The 21,432-nt window shown below is 37.6% G+C and overlaps 1 non-coding gene across 1 annotated transcript; it reads left to right on the plus strand.

The window, feature by feature from the left end:
- The first annotated feature begins 3,873 nt into the window (after nt 1-3,873).
- Nucleotides 3,874-3,977, plus strand: LOC116890344. The gene has a single exon (XR_004386566.1). It is a non-coding gene; the product is annotated as a U6 spliceosomal RNA (small nuclear RNA).
- Nucleotides 3,978-21,432: the final 17,455 nt, after the last annotated feature.

The following is a 21,432-nucleotide window of genomic DNA, read 5'->3' on the forward strand; positions in this document are numbered from 1 at the left end:
ACTTTATTTACTCTTAAGAGCCATATTCTATATTGATTTTAACTTTATTACATCTTTCTTGAAACCACTAAAACCATCTCTTAAATCTTTCTTCCTAAGGTTATTTGAATCAAATCAGTAACTGTATAAATCATTAATTCATCTAAACAACATTAATTCATGAAAGTTCATCTTTATGCTGATCTGTGGGAAATCTGTCCAATAGTGTGGGCTAATGCCCATAAATTATTAGGCTATGTGATAGTGATTTAAAAAGGGCATATCACTGCAAGAAGCAATCCTGAGATGAATTCTTTTGGGGACCTTGCCTCTCAGAGCTCACCCATCTTAGTCCATGCAAAAAAGTGGGCCACTTCTGGGAAGGCCACCTGCTAGCCTCAGCCTTTCCCAGTTGGCTCCTGACAAAATCTGAGAAAGTTGAATGAATGAACTTTTTAAAATGTGGATATAATATCTGAAAGCTTCAAGGAAGTTGTTTAAACTTCCTTGGGAGCAGGGAGACCCAAGGATAGAGATGAAGAAGGAAGTTACAGATGGTTGCTGTATTATTGCATTCTACCCAGGCTAAATGCCATTCATTTTGTTTTATTGTTGCAAATGACAGCTGGGACAGTATAACTCAAAAGTAATGTGCTGCTAATTCATTTAAAGTTTATAATATGCTATTTATATACTTTAGAGATAGAACTTTGAATGTTTATGACTATAAAATGTCTATACATACTTAAATACACATGAGTAATATTTAGTTAATACATATGAATACATATATGTTATATGCAACGTCTAAATGTTACATGTGTAAAAACTTGGAATTGCATTTACATTAGTGGTTTAAGGTATGTTCATAACATATTGTCAATATGTAAAATAACCATTTTTCATTCAAAAAAGTCTTATAACTTCAAAGTTTGCTGTAACAGTCAACCTGAAACGGTATTGTGAGATTTCAAACTTCACATAGTTTTGAAGCAATGAGAATTCAATAGGCAAATGATATCTTAGTATTCCTCATGCAGAATTGGGAATTACAGTAAAGATGATTTTGATAGTTTCCTTGAATTTTTTTGACTCACATTTTGAGAAACTCACTTGATTTGATATATTAATATTCTGGAGTATATTAGTCTTAAAGATCTCTCTCTCTGTCTCTCTGTCTCTCTGTCTCTCTGTCTCTCTGTCTCTCTCTGTGTGTGTGTGTGTGTGTGTTTACAGGTGTGTGTGTGTAAAGATGAGTATATGTCTATGTGGGGGGGTTGGGGTAGGGGTGTGTGTGCATGTGTGTGTGTGTGTGTTCGTTCAAGTGTGAGGTTGTGTTAGTTGGAAGATCTCCTTAGAATGACTAAGTGAGGCTTTTCTTCAGAAATAAAATTTGAACTAAAGGCTAGTGATGAAGAATGTCCAAAGTGGACATGTCTAGTTCTTTGGAAATGTAGATAAATCAAATGATATTTTACTGGGGCACACCGGTGAAGGGATGTTTGGATACAGCAAACAAGTGAAAGGTCCATTGATGTAGTATTGATGAGTATCAATATGACCCCGTAGCTAGCAGGAAATGAGCACTGAGCATTGATTTGCTTCATTATTCTTCACTAAAGGCACACATGCATTGGTTTGCCTTACACAGCATTGCTGAGCTCAACTAGTGATAACTCCGCCATTTAGAGGAACTTGCCCAAGAACTGCTTGTGAGATTCCTGTGGCAGCTTACTGCTTCCATGGCTTTGCCTCAGGCTGGTTGGCAAGCTTGGTGGTTTATTCAGAATTGAACTACAGCTGTTTGGTGCCTGCCTGCTGAAAGAATTGGACTGTAGCTGCTGGTTCATTTGTGGTGTCTGCCTGCCTAGAGGACTGGTCTGCAGCTGCTGAGTCATATTTGGTGTTTGCTACAGGACTGAACTGCTGCTCTAGAAGATCGAACTTGCCCACAACAACTATTGCTGAACAGGGCCACTTTCCCTCTATCCTAATAACCTTTCTCACTACCTCTGCTGGATGGTGGGCTAGAGGAGAGGTTGAACCCTTATTAAAAGTAGGGAGAGAGAGAGAGAGAGAGAGAGAGAGAGAGAGAGAGAGAGAGAGAGATATCTTCTGCTCTTCCTGCAAACATGAGTAAACTGTTCTTTATGAACAGATGTTAAAGTTGTTTCATAAATCTTTTTTTAAAGCCTCAGATTATTGATAATTCTCTTGAGTCAGATTCTCACAATGTGTATATATTCAGACAAAACAATCCATAATTGCTCATATAACCGATGGTTTGTAATAATGATCAATTTACAATATTGCTTGGAGAGCATGATTCAGTGTTTAGTGGCAGGGAAATGTTAGTGCTCCTCCCCCAAAACAAAACAGGAGCCAATCTGGTGCAACTCACAGCTGGGTCTTTATTCTATTCGAACTAGCTTGGGTTCCCCCATAAAGCACTGCTGTCAGGTCACACAGGATAGTTTTGGTTGGGGGCAGGGGAGCGAGCCCTGAATGTCTTTTGAGGCAAGGCTTTATAGTAAGCAGCAGAGAGAGAGAGAGAGAGAGATCTAATTGGAAAGTTACGGTTGCCTTTAACATGGCTGGTTCTGGAAGTCATATCATAACTTTTGCTCACTTGTGCATTAGTGGTCATTAGACGGGGGTTGGGGGGGAGGCTTGTAACTTGGGGATGTAGGTTTGTTGGATTAATAACCTGGAGATGCTAGTCTTGGTGGGGATTAGCCTAGAGGCTGGAGCTAGGCTCAGGTTTTCTTGGGTGGCAACTTGGAAACTAATGCTAGGTATCAACCTGTTAGTTTACCTGAGTTCAACCTTAGGTCAGGTTCTCTAAAATGGAGTCTGAACTTAAGAGCTTTGGCCTCTCAAGTGATGCTCATTAAATCCATCACAGCAGGCTTCACTAGGGAACATCACAATAGACACAGGACTCAGTGCAATAGGAATTAACAGCAGGGTGAGGGTTGGCTCAACTTCCTTTGACCATGGATGAGCAAAAAATAAGTTGGGAGCTCAGGGGGGGAATGTCAAGGAAATGGGGAGACAGTGATTAAACTGACTGATGCATTCTGGCAGATGAAAAGCCAAATTGGCAGCCATCACTGGTGAGTAATGGAGGATGGACAACACGATCAACTAACAAAGAGGATGAGGCCAATGGCTACAGGCTGATGGAGTTCTGCAGGCTTTTCAGTAAAGCTGAATTTTATAAGGAAATTGACAGACATGCTCAAGACAGAATTCAGTTCAGCTAGAATTTTATCCAACAAAGATGTACACATTTAGCAAATGCACTTGTACATATGCACTTGTAGATTTGGTGGACGCATTCTTTTTCATGTCATTTAGAGAGCATTTATCTTCTTTCATTAAAGGCGCTTTCCCACAGAACGCATACTAGATATTTCTCCCAGGGTTTACCTAAATATATTAGAAGCCCTTTTGAGAAATTTGAGTTTACATGAAATTGAACACTAAGCACTTTGCACACTCTCCTGCATAAACACACACCACCCACCTTTTATATCTTCCTACTTTCAAGGATTTTCATCTTTAAAATCTGAAAACTGCATGTATCAGTGAAACAAATTATTAAATTTTGCACAGCCTCAGTCTTCTAGCTATAACCGGTGGGTTGTTTAGAAAAGTTTTGCAGTATTAATGTTGGTACTCAGGGGTAAATCCTAAAAACGTTCTATTATGGGGTGAGGGCATAACTCAAAAGCATAGTATTTTCATGGTGTGCAAGAGAATCTAACTTTAATCTTTTGAGTTTCCTATATATGTGGAATACATATGGCATTTATATTCTGTGTGTGATATTTATCTTTGAAAGCTACTATTTTATAGAAGTATACAGTTCTATATTTAGAATTATCTAGCATGCTCGCTTCAGCAGCACATATATTAAAATTGGAACAATACAGAGATTAGTATGGCCCCTGCGCAAGGATGACACGAAAATTCGTGAAGCATTCCATAACTTTTGAGCTGACCACCCAAGAGTGCAGACATCCTGAGACTGCAGGACAGATTGCCACCTCTGCACACTCTGTTCCAAGGGAAAACTGCACAGTGCCTCTGAACACAGAGATATAGGAACAGACATACTCAGGTACCCGCGGTTCTGGTCTGTGCCCAGGACCGAAATGAACTAGCCAAACTGCTCCCTGCACGCAAATCCTGTGTAGGAGAAAGTTGGACCCACAGGAGAAGTCAGAGGAGAATACTCTCTGCCCACAGTCCAGACCCAAGATGGAATCACATAGTGCCAACTGTGCCCGCTGGGTGCAAGGACCTACAAGCAATCAGGGGCAGGACCCTTTGATTCCTGCCCACGCCTAGAGCTAGAGGACAGTCTCCAGGAGCGCTGCCACAGCTGAGAGGAAAGCACCTGTTCTCAGGAAAGACTGAAAGAAAACAGGAAAAGAGTTCTACAGGAGTGCTGATACTGAGGCCTACAGCAGGGCCAAGTCACACTCAGAAACAGCAAGATAAGCAAACACCAGAGACAACCCAATGGCTAGAGGCAAGTGCAGGAACCTAAGCAACGGAAACCAAGAATACTTGGCATCATCAGAGCCCAGTCCTCCCACCAAAGAAAATACTGGACATCAAAACACACTGGAAAAACAAGATTTAGATTTAAAATCACATTTCTTGATAATGTTGGAGGAGTTTAAGAAAGACATAAACAAAGAGAAGAAAAGCACACAAACATAACCTCACATCCAAATATGAAAATAACAGGAAGCAATAATCACTATTCCTTAATATCTCTCAACATCAATGGTCTCAACTCTCCAATAAAAAGACATAGATCAATAAACTGGATACGCAATGAGGACCCTGCATTCTGCTGCCTACAGGAAACACACCTCAGAGACAAAGACAGATACTACCTCAGAGTGAATTGCTGGAAAACAACTTTCCAAGCAAATGGCCTAAAGAAACAAGCTGGAGTTGCCATTCTAATATCAAATAAAATTGACTTTCAACCAAAAGTCATTAAAAAAGATGAGGAAGGACACTTCGTATTCATCAAAGAAAAATTCACCAAGATGAACTCTTAATCCTAAATATCTATGCTCCAAATGCAAGGGCACCTACATTCATAAAAGAAACCTTACTAAAGCTCAAAGCACACATTGCACCTTACAATATAATAGGAGGAGATTTCAACACCCTGCTCTCATCAATGAACAGATCATGGAAACAGAAATTAAACAGAGACATAGAGAAACTAACAGAAGTTATGAACCAAATGGATTTAACAGATATTTATAGACCATTTCATCCTAAATCAAAAGGATATACCTTCTTCTCAGCAACTCATGGAACCTTCTCCAAAACTGACCATATAATCAGTTGCAAAACAGGCCTCAACAGATACAGGAAGATAGAAATAATCCCATGCATCCTATCAGATCACCACACACTAAAACTGGTCTTCAATAACAAAATAACGAGAGTCGAAAGTCCACATATACAAAGAAGTTGAACAATGCTTTACTCAATGACAACATGGTCAAAGAAGAAATAAAGAAAGAAATTAAAGACTTCTTAGAATTTAATGAAATGAAGATACAACATTCCCAAACTTATGGGACACAACAAAAGCTGTGCTAATAGAAAAACTAAGCTCTGAGTGCCTGCAAAAAGAAACAGGAGAGCGCATATGTCAGCAGCTTGACAGCATACCTAAAAGCTCTAGAACAAAAAGAAATAAATAAACACAATAGGCATAGAAGGCAGGAAATAATCAAACACAGGGTTAAAATCAACCAAGTAGAAACAAAAAGGACTATACAAAAAAATCAACAAAACCAGACTCTGGTTCTTTGAGAAAATCAACAAGACAGATAAACCCTTAGCCAGACTAACCAGAAGTCACAGAGAGTGTATCCAAATTAACAAAATCAGAAATGAAAAGGGAGACATAACAACAGAATCTGAAGAAATCAAAAAAATCATCAGATTCTACTACAAAAGTCTACATTCAACAAAACTGGAAAATCTGGAGGAAATGGACAATTTTCTAGACAGATACCAGGTACCAAAGTTAAATCAGTAACAAATAAACCATCTAAACAACCCCCCCAAAAAAACTCCTGAAGAAATAGAAGCAGTCATTAAAGGTCTCCCAACCAAAAAGAGCCCAGGTCCAGATGAGTTCAGTGCAGAATTCTATCAGCCCTTCATAGAAGACCTCATACCAATACTGTCCAAACTATTCCACAAAATCAAAACAGACGGAGCACTACCAAATTCCTTCTATGAAGCCACAATTACTCTTATACCAAAACCACAAAAAGACCCAACTAATAAAGAGAACTTCAGACCAATTTCTGTTATGAATATTGACACAAAAATACTCAATAAAATATTTGCAAACTGAATCCAAGAACACAGCCAAATGATCATCCATCATGATCAAGTAGGCTTCATTCCAGGGATACAGGGATGGTTTAATATATGAAAATCCATCAATACAATCCACTATATAAACATACTTAAAGATAAGAACCACATGATCATTTCATTAGATGCTGAGAAAGCATTTGACAAAATTCGATACCCCTTCATGATAAAAATCCTGGAAAGGTCAGGAATTCAAGGCCCACATCTAAACATAGTAAAAGTAATATACGGCAAACCAGTAGCTAACATCAAACTAAATGGAGAGAAACTTGAAGCAATCCCACTAAAATCAGGGAAAAGACAAGGCTGCCCACTCTCTCCATCCTTCTTCAATATAGTACTCGAAATCCTAGCCAGAGCAATCAGACAGTGAAAGGAGGTCAAAGGGATACAAATTGGAAGGGAAGAAATCAAAATATCACTATTTGCAGATGATATGACAGTGTATTGACCCCAAAAGTTCCACCAGAGAACTACTTTACCTGATAAACAACTTCAGCAAAGTGTCAGGATATAAAATTAACTCAAACAAATCAGTAGCCTTCCTTTACTCAAAGAATAAACAGGCTGAGAAAGAAATTAAGGAAATGACACCCTTCATAATAGTCCCAAATAATATAGAATATCTTGGTGTGACTTTAACCAAGCAAGTGAATGATCTGTATGACAAGAACTTCAAGTCTCTGAAGAAAGAAATAGAGGAAGATCTCAGAAGGTGGAAAGATCTTCCATGCTCATGGACTGTCAGGATTAGTATAGTAAAGATGGCCACTTTGCCAAAAGCAATCTACAGATTCAATGAAAATATTTATTTAAAAGCATGTATAGGAGGCTGTAAGAGTATCATAATGGGTAACAGAGATCCACAAGGCATACAAATGTTCATGCTAGCATGGCATAGCCAGTAGTGGGTAGAAGCTGAAACAAAATATGCAACATGATAAGAATGCTCCAAGAAAATGTATGGATGAGAAGCCAGGTAAATGCAAAACATAGGTCTTACAATGGCATGTTGAACTGACAAGTTTGTATGTTTTAGAAGATTGGGAACATTTTTATTTATTATTTTCAAATATATTTTCTCTCTTCTGTGCTATCTGAAGACACAGTGTACAATTCTTAGACATTTTGCTCTTTTCTGAGATCTTGAGTTTCTGTTCATGTTCTCATCCATTTCTCTTCACCTTTTGTTCTGAATGATGTCCTTATATTTATCTTGAAGTTCACTGTTTCATATTTTGTTTATTCTTCTACTGAGCTCAGCCTGTGAGCATTCAGAACATTTCACTTTCCTTTTATGAAAATTTCAGTGTGTTTTCCCTTGTGTCTTCTATGCCCGCAAAAGCAGAAACCAAAATATATAAACAGATAAATAAGATAAAAAGGCCCATTCTTTCTTTATAATAGATACCTTGTCTTCTGTTGGATATTTTTCATAATAGGTATTTCCATGTTTATTTAATGATCTATGAATTTCCTAAACTTATAAGTAACCTTCTTCATATATGGGTTGATTATTGATTGTTTGCTAAGCTTACCATTTCATGTTAAGACTGTGGACTGTGGTCCTGTGAAGAACCTTAATAGTGAGTTGAAGTCAGTTGACCTAGTTAGTTTGAGCATAATTTCATTCTCTCTTCCCTGCATAATCATTGCAGAAGCAGTTCAGTGTCCAAGATGCTGGCATTTGAAACAGGGTCTGACATCCTCATGACCATTTAGTAACCAATCTGAGATTCAAAATTGATCAAATCTATGCATGTGAAGCTCTGGAGCTAACCTGGGTCTACATATGCCAGTTCATGTATCAAATTCTCAAATCTTTCTTAAATCTCTCCAGTTCCTTGTATTTCTTCCATATTTGTTCAGCTAGTGTTCGGGGAGAAGAGCTGATTTTCTTTATTTATTTATTCCTTTTCCATTCTTTCCCTCCTTTCCTTCCTTCTTTCAGCATGTGTGTAATACGCAATACGAGTGCGTGTATGTGTGTGTGCGTGTGCGTGTGCGTGTGTGTGTGTGTTGGCATGTGTAGGAGGCATTGTACTTGTTAGTATGGGTTGTATGAATAAATATGTGTTGACTCACATGGACACATATGTGAGGAAGTCAAAACTGGCATGGGTATCTGTGGTGGTTGATCATGGCTGTCAGGTTGATACACCTAAGAAGAAGTAGCCTCAACTGAGGATTTGCTTCCACCAGATTGTCTTGTGGGCATGTCTGTGGACACTGACATCCTGATGATTGCTATGGAAGGACTCTGCCTACCATGAGTGGGTCACTTCTGGACAGTAGTATAAGAAAGTAGGTTGATGTGCCACAGCTCTCAGTACCCAGATACTACTGGGAGAGAGCTGGTCTCCCAGGAGTGCTGGAACACCTCAGAGCACAGGTGAGACCACCATGTCTGCTCAGAGGGACTTTCCCAAAACACTCAGGACACAGGAACCTAGGAGCAGTCTGGGACAAGATCCTCCCAGCTTCTGTTGGTGCCCACAGCCGACCATGTGCCATAGTTCTCTATACCCAAATCCTGCCAGGACAGAGCAGGTCTCTCAGGAGTGCTGACACACAGACTTACAGGAGGGTCAAGACACTGTCAGAGACAGAAAGACCAGCTAACACCAGAGATAACCAGATCATGAGAGGCAAGTGCAAGAACCTAAGCAACAGAAACCAAGGCCACTTGGCATCAGCAGAACCCAGTTCTCCCACGACAGCAAGTTCTATTTAAAATCACATCTCATGATGATGTTAGAGGACTTTAAGTAGGACATAAATAACTCTCTTAAAGAAATACAGGATGACACAGGTAAAGAGGTAGAATCCCTTAAAGAATTACAGGAAAACACAACCAAACAGGTGAAGGAATTAAACAAAAGCATCCAGGATATAAAACTGGAAATCGAAACAATAAAGAAATCACAAACAGAGACAAATCTGGAGATAGAAAACCTAAAAAAGAGATCAGGATTCATAGACTCAAGGATTACCAACAGAACACAAGAGATCAAAGAGAGAAATTCAAAGACAGAAGATACCATACAAAACATTGACACAAATGCAAAGTTTAAAAAAAAAAACCCTAACCCAAAGCATCCAGGAAATCCAGGACACAATGAGAAAACCAAAGCTAAGAATAATAGGTACAGAAGAGAGCAAAAATTCTCAAATTAAAGACCCAGTAAATATTTTCAACAATGTTATAGAAGAAAACTTCCTTAACCTAAAGAAAGAGATGACCATAAACATAGAAGAGGTCTACAGATTTCCAAATAGTTGGACCAGAAAAGAAATTTCTTCTGTAACATAATAATCAAAACACCAAATGTATAAAACAAAGAATATTAAAAGCAGTAAAGAAAAAAAGTCAAGTAACACATAAAGGCAGACCTACTAGAATTACTCCAGACTTCTCAACAGAGACTATGAAAGCCAGAAGATCCTGGGCAGATGTCATACAAACTCTTAGAGAACACAAATGCCAAACTAGGCTACTCTAGCCAGCAAAACTCTCAATTACCATGCTTGGAGAAACCAAGATATTCCATGACAAAACCAAATTTACACAATATCTTTCCACAAATACATCTTTACAAAGGATAATACATCAAAACCCCAACACAAGGAGGGAAATTACACCCTAGAAAAAGCAAGAAAGTAATCTTCTTTCAACTAACCCAAAAGAAGATAGCCACAGAAATTTAATTCCACCTCTAATAATGAAAATAATAGGAAACAACAGTCATTGGTCCTTAATATCTCTCAACATCAATGGACTCAATTCACCAGTAAAAAGACACAAATTAACAGAGTAGATAAACAAACATAACTCGGCGTTTTGTGGAAACACACCTCAGTGACAAAGACAGACACTACCTCAGAGTAAAAGGCTGGAAAACAATTTTGCAAGCAAATGGTCCCATGAAACAAGCAGTGCTAAGAGGAAAAATCATAGCTCTGAGTGACTCCAAAAAGAAACTGGAGAGAGCACAAACTAGTAGGTTGACACCACACCTGAAAACTCTAAAATCAAAACTCACAAATGCACACAAGAGGAATAGACATCAAGAAATAATCAAACTCAGGTCTAAAATCAAGTAGTAGAAACAAAAAGAACTATATAAAGAATCAACAAAACCAGGAGCTAGTTCTTTGAGAAAAATCAAGGAGATAGATAAACCCTTAGCCAGACTAGCCAGAGGGCACAGAGACAGTATCCAAATTAACAAAAATCAGAAATGAAAAGGAGACATAACAACAGAAACTGGGGATATACAAAAAATCATCAGATCCTACTACAAAAGCCTATACTCAACACAACTGGAAGATCTGGAGGAAATGGACAATTTTCTAGATAGATACCAGGTACCAAAGTTAAATCAGGATCAGATAAATCATCTAAACAGTCCCATAATTTTTAATAAAATAGAAGCAGTCATTAAAAGTCTCCCAACCAAAAAAAGCCCAGGAACAAGTGGGTTTAGTGCAGAATTTTATCAGACCTTCATAGAAGACCTAATACTAATACTCTCCAAACTCTTCCACAAAATAGAAACAGAAGATATACTACCTAATTTGTTCAATGAAACCACAATGATACTGATACCTAAACAACACAAACACCCAACAAAGAAAGAGAATTGCAGATCAATTTTTCTTATGAAGATTAATGCCAAAATACTCAATAAAATTTTACAAACTGAATCTAAGAATATATCAATGAATCATCCATCATGATCATGTAGGCTTCATCCCAGGAATGCAGGGATGGTAAATATACAGAAAACCTCAATGTGATCCATTATATAAACAAACTAAAAAAAAAAAGCCCCACATGATTATCTCATTAGATGCTGAGAAAGCAATTGACAAAATTCAACACCCCTTCATGTTAAAAGTCTTGGAAAGATCAGGAATTCAAGGCCCATACCTAAACATAGTAAAAGCCATATACAGCAAACCGATAGCCAACATCGAACTAAATGGAGAGAAACTTGAAGCAATTCCACTAAAATCAGGGACTAGACAAGGATTTCCACTCTCTCCCTACTTATTAAATATAGTACTCAAAATTCTTGCCAGAGCAATCAGACAGCAAAAGGAGGTTAAAGGGATACAAATTGGAAGGGAATAACTCAAAATATCACTATCTACACATGATATGACAGTATGCTTAACTGTCCCCAAAAATTACACCAGAGAATTCCTAGACCTGATAAACAACTTCAGCAAAGTAGCTAGATATAAAATTAACTCAAATCAGTAGCCTTCCTGTACTCAAAGGATAAACAGGTTGAGAAAGAAATTAGGGAAATGACACCCTTCACAATAGTCACAAATAGTATAAAATATCTTGGTTGTGACTTTAACCAAGCAAGTGAAAGATCTGTATGGCAAGAACTTCACGTCACTGAAAAAAGAAATCGAAGATCTCAGAAGATGGAAAGATCTCCAATCCTCATGCATTGGCAGGATTAATATAGTAAAAATGTTCATCTTGCAGAAAGCCATCAATGTAATCTCCATCAAAATTTCAACTCAATTCTTCATAGAGTAAGAAGGACAATTTGCAAATTCATTTCAAGTAAAAAAAAAAAAAACAGGATAGCCAAAACCATAGTCAACAATAAAAGAACTTCTGGAGGATTAACAATCCCTAAACTTCAGCTGTATTACTGAGCAATAGTGATTAAAAAAAACCTGTATTGTATTGGTATAGAGACAGGCAGATAGATCAGTGGAATAGAATTGAAGACCCAGAAATGACTCCGCACACCTATGGTCACTTGATCTTTGACAAAGGACCTAAAACCATCAAATGGAAAAAAGACAGCATTCTCAACAAATGGTTCTGGATACACTGGCAGTCAGCATCTAGAAGAATGCAAATTGATCCATTCTTATGACTTTGTACAAAGCTCAAGTCCAAGTGGATTAAGGACCTCCATTGTAAACTAGATGCACTCAAACCAATAGAAGAAGAAGTGTAGAAGAGCCTTGAACACATGGGCACTGGGGAAAATTCCCTCAACAGCAGCAATGGCTTATGCTCTAAGATCAAGAATCGACAAATGGGACCTCATAAAACTGCAGAGCTTCTGTAAGGCAAAGAACATTGTCATTAGGACAAAATGGCAATTGACAGATTGGGAAAAGATCCGATATCCTATATCCAATAGAGTGTTAATAACCAATATATACTCAAGAAGTTAGATTACAGAGAATCAAATAACCCTATTAAAAAAAAAAGGAGTACAGAGCTAAAAAAGAATTCTCAGCTGAGGAATATTGAATGGTTCTGAAGCACTTAAAGAACTGTTCAACATCCTTAGTCATCAGAGAAATGTGAATTAAAACAACTCTGAGATTCCACCTCACACCAGTCAGAATGACTCAGTTCAAAAAGTCATGTGACAGCAGAGGCTGGTAAGGATATGGAGAAAGAGGAACACTCTTCTATCATTGGTAGGATTGCAAGCTGCTACAACCACTCTGGAAATCAGTCTGGTGGTTCCTCAAAAAAATTGGACAAAGTACTACCTGAGGACTCAGCTAATCCACTACTGGGTATATACCCAAAATATGTTCCAACATATAACAAGGACCAATGCTCCACTGTGTTCATAGCAGCCTTATTTATAATAGTCAGAACCAGGAAGGAACCCAGATGTCCTTCAATAGAGGAATGGATAAAAAAATGTATATTTACACAATAAAGTACTGCTCAGCTATTAAAAACAATAACTTCATGGAATTCTTAAGTAAATGGATGGAACTAGAAAATATCATCCTGAGTGAGGTAACCCAATCATAAAAGAACATACATGGTATGCACTCACTGATAAGTAGATATTAGCCCAAATCTAGGATTACCCAAGATACAATTCACAGACTATATTAAGCTCAAGTAGAAGGAAGATCAAAATGTAGATGCTTCAGTCCTTCTTAGAAGGGGGAACAAAAATCCTCACAGGAGGAAATATTCAGATAATGTGTGGAGCAGAGACTGAAGGAAAGGTTGTCCAGAGATTGCCCCACCTGGGGATCCATCCCAAATATAGTCACCAAACCCAGACAATATTGCTGATGCCAAGAAGTGCTTGCTGACAGGAGCCTGATATAGGTGTCACCTGAGAAGCTCTGCCAGAGCCTGACAAATACAGAGGCAGATGCTCACAGGTAACCATTGAACTGAGAACAGGGTCCCCAATAAAGGAGTTAAGAGAAAGGACTGAAGGATCTGAAAGGTTTTGCAAACCCATAAGAACAACAATATCAACCAACCAGACACCCCCCAGGAGCTCCCAGACTTAGACTTGTACCACCATCCCAAGGGTACACAGGGATGGACCTATGGCTTCATCTGCATATGGAGCAGAGAATGGCCTTATTGGGCATCAGTGGGAGGAGAGGTCCTTGATCCTGTCAAAGCTCCGTGGTGCCCCAGTGTAGGGGAATGTCAGGGTGGGGAGGTAGGAGGGAGTGAGCTTGTGGGAGGGAGAGAGTGGGTAGGTGGGAGCATCCTTATAGCATCAGGGGTTATAAGAATCTGGACAAATCCTGGCTTTTATGTGTGAGCTGAGGATTTGAACACAGGTTCTCAGAGTCACACAAAAAGTAGTGGAACCCTCTTTCTAGCTGTATTTTTCCTTATTTTTATTGCAGTGCCTCTGGCTATACCAATATCTTGGGCTAGGCGATTATCCATCCATCTATCTATCTATCTATCTATCTATCTATCTATCTATCTATCTATATCAAAGAAACAAAATAAAACAACAGCAAAAGTACCTCAAGCTTTAAACTCACCAGCAGTTCAGTGGCAACCCAAAGTCTAGCTTTCTTCTCACATCTAACTTCTCACATGGTTTGTATTTATTTACATGTAGCTGTTCTATATATATTTACCCAGATTTTATTGCTCTGCTTAAGAGTAATAAAAATCCAATTTAATTGGGTTTGAACTTAATTAAGTTAAGGGCATTTTGCTTTTATGTAACTTGCTGCAATTTGACTTAGACTTGTACTATCCAGTTTTTGTAGAAGGTGCATGAATTTGTAGAAAATGTGTCATTTCTAATATTGATATTTTGTTTGTATTTTCTAGGATTCTCTATTTTGGGGGCATGCATATGTTCTGGATGCCACTTTTCAAAGTTCCTTCCAGAAGTCTTGCAGAGATAACTAAGACAGAAGTAGAGGCAGAGGCATCAACACAAACTATTGAAAGATTTCTTTCCAGTAAGAGATTAGTTCAAAATTATATTGAGTCACTCTCTCCCTGTTACTGTTCCTTTACTGTTAAATTACATTTTGTGTGTCATCCTGATTAGAAGTTTCTCGTTATATAGAGTTTCATAATTTTTGTTCATTGTAATAAATGGAGTATAAGAAAAATGTTCTTCCTTTCTCTCCATCCTTCTTTGTTTCTTGTTTTATTATTTTCTTCTATAGTCTCACTCTACAGTTTAGACTAACCTCAACCTTGTAGCTCCCCATGACCCAAACTTCTAAGTGCTTGGAAACTACTGGGTTTACAGAGTCCCTGTCTTACTACAGAAACTGAGAGTTGGTCTGTAATACTGCCGTGCATCAGAGGAGCTGATTTATGCTTTTAATGTATAGACCTGAATCTGATCAGATAAAACCTGTGATGTCTATTGTGGTTGATGCTCACAGGAAGATGAAAGCTTTGGGACATTTTTGTTTAAAATACAAACTGAGCAAATATAGATCAGAATTTTGAGAAAATTGGAGATATATTCCTTTTCAGAGATACTTGACTAATTTATTTATACACATTATTTCTTAAAGCTCTCAGAACAACTATTAAATTATTTTGTTTATTGTTGGGCATAACATTCCTAGTTTTCATAAAATCATATCAATGCAGACTAATTGACAATGAAGTTAAGGCACGCTAAGAGCTGGATTTAGGTCTCCTGTTGATGGTTGGGGGTAACTTTCACACTTTCAGTGCTCTGTTGTTAGCCAAACATTTCCATGTGGAGAGTTTGCAGTTTTAGAGTAATTATTATCCCTGGTAAATTTGTGTTCTTGTCCATTACAGTTCGTTGACTGTGCTGGACCTCTGGAGTGTCAAACCTTTGATTAGAATCCATAGCTGCTGTGTTTTCAAAGTTGCAGAAATTTTGTTCAGAAAATAAAATCTGTTTGTCAAGTGTGTGAGTCTGTCATTTTATCTTTGACAATCAATTAATGTAAAAAATATTGAATTTTCACAGGAGAGTTGTGAGGCTAACACAGAGGCATAGATATAGAGCCTCTCAGTGGAGCTTGGAAATCAGTCCTCGAGAGTTCAAGATCATCATTGGCTACACAGTGGAGTTAGCCAGCCTGAGATACAGGAAACTACCTTAAATACAATAACAAGGACACAAACAAATGAAGTGCACAATGCTTAGAATAAAATTGTAAATTAATGTTTAATTCTTATTTTTGTGACCCCATCACATATAGCAGAATAACCCACCCTGTATTCACTGAAACAAATGATTATTTTTACAATATCCCAATTTCCTTAAGAATTTTTGTGTGTGGTACTCTTCAAAAAAGTGGAGACTTAAAGTTTCAAAATACATCTTGTTAATAAATAATCAACAGAGCAGAAAAGAGATTTAATATAAGAAACATACTGAATACTTGTGGGAAACTATTTCATAACACACAGGGACTTTTAAAATTATTTCCTATGCCACTGGACCAAATCTAAGTTAACTCAATGTGGCTTTTCATGAAATTTACCAAACTTAGTTTTCATTACATATCTGCTATCTGTTGCATCAGAATCTAGTAGGGATATCTGAGAAGGCCTCATGACACAGCAATTCTGAGGAAGTTTGCGAGCTGTTGGACTGCAAGTCTTCCAAGGTCCCTTCTAGTTTCTGATTTCTGACAACTTATTTTAGAAAAGAGATGTTAATTTCAACCTGCCACATTTAACTATAAAATTTCATGGCAATTATATAATCAAACTCCTTGCTAACAGAAAAAGAAACTCATGTGGTGTTAGGAGCGGAAGAAACATTCTCAATTTAGTTATGACTGATCATGCATTCTTGTGCTGTAATCAAAGGAAAACATGGTGATTTCTTGTTTTGCCTTTTAAAGCTGATCTTAGGGCCCTTGAAGCTCTGCCAAGAAATATGGCTAAAGCTCATGTTAACTTTCTACTTCAGTCTATTTCTCCTGGTATGCGGATCAGGGAGGCTACACAGGAGGCTATAGAAGTTCCATTATTTAAGTGGACTTAGCACTGTTTCCATTCAAATTTGCTTCAACTTGTTCACTAAGTATATCAGAGGAATATCGGGTTATTAATATATAAGTTACACAGATGTTTTTCATGCTTTAATATAAGTAATTTGTTCATATGCTAATATGTATCTGATTATGTGTGAAACTTAAGTAGCTGTTGACTCCATATCTCTAATTGGTGCTTGTCTTAGTTAGGGTTTTACTGCTGTGAAGAGACACAATGACTGTGACAACTCTTATAAAAGCAAACATTTAATTGAGGCTGGCTTACAACTTTAGAAATTTAGTCCATTATCATCATGGCAGGAAACATGGCAGTGTGCAGGCAGACATGGTGCTGGAGATGCCAACAGTTTTACATCTTGCTCCAAAGGCAGCCAAGAGGAGACCATTGGTAGAATTTGACTGTAGGAGACCTCAAAGCCCTCCTCCACAGTGACACACTTTCAACAATAAGGCAATGCTTCCTAATAGTGCCATTCCCTGTGGGCAAAGCACTTAAACACATGAATCTATGGGGCCAAACCATTCAAACCACCACAATGCTCTTTTAAAAACTGTTCACTCCACCCAGATTTCTTAGTTGATAGTTAGATTCAAAGTTCTGACATGCCATCAACAAATGGCTTTTCCAAGAAAGCACCCTAACTTATTTCTTGATAAAATTTCCCAAGCTTTACATCAGATGTAAACAACTGATGAACTGAATTCAAAATAAAAGTACAAATTTATACTTTCAAACATATTCTTAATAGTTATGGCAGGAATCACAGCAATCAAACACCAATCTTGCTTCTCTTCTTAAGGTCTCATAAGGTGGCAACATTGTATCTTCTTTTGCAAATGAAAGCACAAGAATCAGAGTGATCATCATAGATCTCAAACTGCCCTCTGTATTTTGCTAGGACTATAAAAGATGACCGACTTCTACATCAATCAACACTTTTGTAATTGCTTCAAGAAGTCTTTACCCACTGAAATCAAAGTATAAATAAAATAAATATTAATTCTTTCTTTCATACAAGTAATAGATTGCCTATCCAGCCACTTCTCAGAATACTAGTTTGTTCATTAGTAATGACTTCGTTTTTGGTAAGAAATAAGTGTGTAACTTTTAGAATTGTGTTCTAAGCTAAATAAAATTCTTAAAGCCTACAGTATTCTAATGATCACTTTATTATCTAAATTTCCACTTAGCTAACTTTGTATCACCACCTGGGTGACTCTTACACATTACCAAGTCCAGCTACAGCAAGAGAACAACCGTGGCTATCTGTGGATCACAGCCTCTTTGGGCTCTCAGAAAACACTTTGCAGAAGATTTCACCTCAATGATGCTGCTCTCTTCTTAATCACCACTAATTTCTTAGCTCTAACTAATCAGCATCAATAGTCCCAGTAATGCAAAGGCTTCACTTTAGTAGTTCTGGTACCTTGTTAATCAAGGCTGATTGCTTAGCCCAGGCTAACCAAAACCACAGAATCTTCGCAATCCAAACAGCAATAGCCCTGATAAGAGTCTTTGATCTTCCCTCTGAAATATCACAAGCCAGGCCTCCATTGATTGCACTGTTCTCAACATTATCTTCCAAGCTCCTACAGAACATCCCACAGAACTTTTATCACTAAATAGCTCTTCTAGTCCAAAGTTCCAAAGTCCTGTCACAGTCCTCACCAAAACATGGTCAGGAGTACCCTACGACACTAGTACCAATTTGTCTTAGTCAGGGTTCTAGTCCTGCACAAACATCATGGCCAAGAAGCAAGTTGGGGAGGGAAAAATTTATTCAGCTTACACTTCCATGTTGCTGTTCATCACCAAAGAAAGCCAGGACTGGAACTCACACAGGACAGAAACCTGGATGCAGCAGCTGATACAGAGGCCGTGGACGGATGTTACTTACTGGCTCCTTTCCCCTGGCTTACTCAGTTTGCTTTCTTATAGAACCAAAAAACACCAGCCCAGGGATGGCACCACCCACAATGGACCCTCCCAACCTTGATTACTAATTGAGAAAATGCCTTACAGCTGGATCTCATGGAGGCATTTCCTCAAGGGAGGCTCCTTTCTCTGTGATAACTCCAGCTTAGGTCAAGTTGACACACCAAAACAACCAGTACAATATACTTACAAATAGAAAATATCAAAGGGTAAAATTTTAGTGGTATGAACTCTTACTAAAATATCTCTGGTTAGTTCAGTGGGGAAACTATGGTTGATTCATTTGGCTGTTCTTTTTGTTTGCAGTATGCCTACGGAAATTCTATGAGGGGGAGATATAAAGAGAGTATGGTCCCTTTGTTTTCAAAACACAAAATGAATTAGATGTTCTATTTATGCTGGGCTTTGTGGTTTTCTGAAATAGACAGTAAAGATTTCCTGACAGAAAGGTTGTCTATTCTGTGTGAACCAATTCTGATAATTGGCTGCAGGTTCTACGACTAAAGAGTATTATAGTATAAATTTTGTAATCCAAAGTTTGTTGTTTTTTTTTTTTACCACAACAGGAGTGATATGTTTTCTAGGAATAAATAACTAAAATTCCACATGTAGACAAGAAATATTAAGGAAGTAGGGTTTAAATGACTTTGAACCTAAAGTATGAAGTCTGAGAGGAAGACAGGCATTAAAGGAGCTTTGTGATATGGGCATGAGACTTTGAATAAAATCTTGGGGCGCTATTGCAAAGGTCTGGAACAGTGAGAAGAAGTAGCTGATTATAGAGTTGTGGAACCATTTGAAAATCTTGTAATTACTGCACTCATGTCAACTGAGTATTAAGAGCTCAGGTATACCACTGAGGACAAGAACTACAGTGAGGTTGATTAAAATCACAAATGGGAAGGAAGAATCCTGATCTGTATATTCCCTAGGAAATCAAAACATGTGACCTTCTCAGTCTGCTCGGGAGTTTCGATTGGGCTAGTCAGTTTCAACTTTGGAAACACTAATTCCAATCTATCAAAATTCATGACACTGAAACCCGAGAAGCGGCATGCTTTTAAAGCTCTCTAGTTAAGTGGCCAGATTTGAGAAGAACCATCACCTGGGATGGTCAGAGTACCTGATTTTAAACTCCTTACATGACTTTGGTATATACTCAGCCTGGAATCTAACAATCAAATATGAGCTATCCAATCAAAAGCTCCATAAGTTTAGGATGTTATGATCACTTAATATATGTATAGTTTTAGAAATAATATATGCCTAGCATAATCTCAGAAAACATTTCATGTGTCTGTAAAGTATGTCAATCATTTCTGTCATCTTTTAAAAGTTACCATTGCCCTGTGAAATTTGTTTCTGCTGAACACATACTTCTTTTTTCTTTCCAACACTGGTGAATTAATTAATTAATTACAACTGTAGCTGTCTTCAGACAACACCAGAAGAGGGCATCAGATCCCATTACAGATGGTTGTGAGCCACCCTGTGGTTGCAGGGAATTGAACTCAGCACCTCTGGAAAAACAGTCAGTGCTCTTAACCACTGAGTCATATTTCCAGCCCCAATACTGGTGAATTTTAACACATTGTATTAAAATGCTCAGATCTGTCAAGTTTAAAAATATTTTTCAATCCAAATTCACATACCAAAATAAAAAGTTGATTTTACTTATTCTTTCAGTAGTGATATTTAAAATTCACATAACTGTAATGACAACTCTGGCAAAGTATAGTTTTAGAAATAATATATGCCTAGCATAATCTCAGAAAACATTTCATGTGTCTGTAAAGTATGTCAATCATTTCTGTCATCTTTTAAAAGTTACCATTGCCCTGTATTTTCAACAGTAACAAGGATATTTACATGTTTTCCAGATAGCTGTACATCAATGTAGCAATCATTATCTTTCCATGATGTCATATATTTTACTTTCCAGAATTGGGAGTCCCCTCATTTGCTTTAAGACAGTGGTTCTCAATTTTCCTAATACTGTGACTCTTTAATTCATTTCATCATGTTGTAGTGAACCCCAACCACAATATTACTTTCATTGTTACTTCATAACTGTAATTTTCCTGATATAAATCATAATGTAAATATGTGATTTTTTGGTGGTTTTAAGTAAGCCCGTGAATGGGCCATTTGACCTCAAAGGGGTCACAGCTCAAATACTGAGAACCAGCACTTTAAGGCCTTCTTGAGGTCTCGTAGACAATACTAGTATCAGAACAATCTGATATGCAAAAAACAACAGGACTTCTGGTCCATTTTCTATCAATATTCATGAATGTTTTAGGCTCTCTCTCACACCCTGGTGAATAGACAAGAATTACTACCTCTCCCAACTCTCATCATAGTGCTAGACAAGGAATTTTTTGGCTACAACTTACAGGACACTTCCATAGCAGATCAAAGGGAAATGCTGAGAACCTTAATCCTTCATGGGAAGGGTGCACATCAGTCTTTCACTCTTGAAACCAAATCCAGTTACTGTTTTCCCTTCCAACCCGATCACTTCTGTCTGTATTTAATTTCTGTTTCTATCTGTAGCTCGAATAAGTTAGATTTAAATTCTAAGATTAATAATTGACATTTGTTTTCAATTCTATGTTCTAATTTTCAGCTCCCTTTTCCTCTTTTCTTGTTTCTGTTTAAAAATTATTGGATATAGTTATAACTATAAGCCTTTATTTATTTGCTGTTTTTATTCATTCTGTCTTTCCTCATAGTACACTTCATTGTACAATTGTGTGCAGCAGACACCATATTTTCTAAACTCTTCAAGGAAATAA

This window comes from Rattus rattus, chromosome 1 (genome assembly GCF_011064425.1).
Source record: "Rattus rattus isolate New Zealand chromosome 1, Rrattus_CSIRO_v1, whole genome shotgun sequence".
Classification (NCBI taxonomy): Eukaryota; Metazoa; Chordata; class Mammalia; order Rodentia; family Muridae; genus Rattus; species Rattus rattus.